This window comes from Bison bison, unplaced genomic scaffold (assembly GCF_000754665.1).
Source record: "Bison bison bison isolate TAMUID 2011002044 unplaced genomic scaffold, Bison_UMD1.0 scf7180017851953, whole genome shotgun sequence".
NCBI lineage: Eukaryota > Metazoa > Chordata > Mammalia > Artiodactyla > Bovidae > Bison > Bison bison.
The window spans coordinates 12,036-12,545 of NW_011482526.1; positions in this window are offsets into that span (position 1 = coordinate 12,036).

Consider the following 510-nt stretch of genomic DNA (forward strand, 5'->3'; position numbering starts at 1 on the left):
GAATCCTTAACCAGGCCAAAAGTGTCTTTGGCAATAAAGAGAACAGGATCTCCTGGAATTAGATCATAGAATAACATATAACCAGTGAAGTCTTGGTTAACAAATTAGAGAACTGGGTCAACAAAAACATTTTGATAATTACAGATTGCTAGGTGCAAAACTCAAAGGGAAAGTGAAGAGTGAAACGCAGTGGTTCACAGTGTCAAAACATATGACAGTTAAACCTGCACCCTCCAAAAGTGTCTTCCCTAGAAGACTGAACAGTTTGAGAACAACGTACAAGCTCTGCAATAAATAAGAGGATAGCATCACTGGCCACAATTCTATGGAGGGAATTTTCTCTAAACATGGGGGAAATCCTGGCCCTTTGTAAAAGACTGTTTCACTAAAAATCAGTGAAAATGCCTTTATTATCATTGTTTTACAGACAAAGAAACGGACTCAATGAAATTAAGACAACAGACAAATTCTCATGGCTAAGAAGTGGCATGCCCTCCTCAAATTCACATG